This window comes from Geospiza fortis, unplaced genomic scaffold (assembly GCF_000277835.1).
Source record: "Geospiza fortis unplaced genomic scaffold, GeoFor_1.0 scaffold546, whole genome shotgun sequence".
Taxonomy (NCBI): domain Eukaryota; kingdom Metazoa; phylum Chordata; class Aves; order Passeriformes; family Thraupidae; genus Geospiza; species Geospiza fortis.
In genome coordinates, this window is record NW_005054612.1 from 329,782 (window position 1) to 330,181 (window position 400).

Here is a 400-nt window from a genome sequence, read left to right on the forward strand (position 1 = left end):
TGCTGAAGCAGCAGCACTGGGGTGATGCCACCCCTCTGCCCGTGCCCCACACAGAGTCCTGCCCGCGGGAACCCTGAGGGGGCTCTGCCTGAGCCCTGCACACGTGGGGAGAGAATTCAGCTGTCAGACCCGAGGGCCGGGCAGCAAGGACTGGGATAAGAATGCCTCAGGTAGAAAATGAGCTTTGTAGTGTTGGGGCAGCCTGAGAGGAGGTGACAGATGCTTAATCAGCTTATTCCTGTAAGTGTCTGCCTGTCTTCCCTCCCTGCCCGGGCTGGGGCTCTGCCAGCGGCCTGGGTGTGCAGAGCCCCTGTTCCCAGCAGAGATGCCCCAGCCCCCGCAGCGATGCCCTCATTCCCCTCAGCGATGCGCTCATTCTCCTCAGCAATGCCCCATTCCC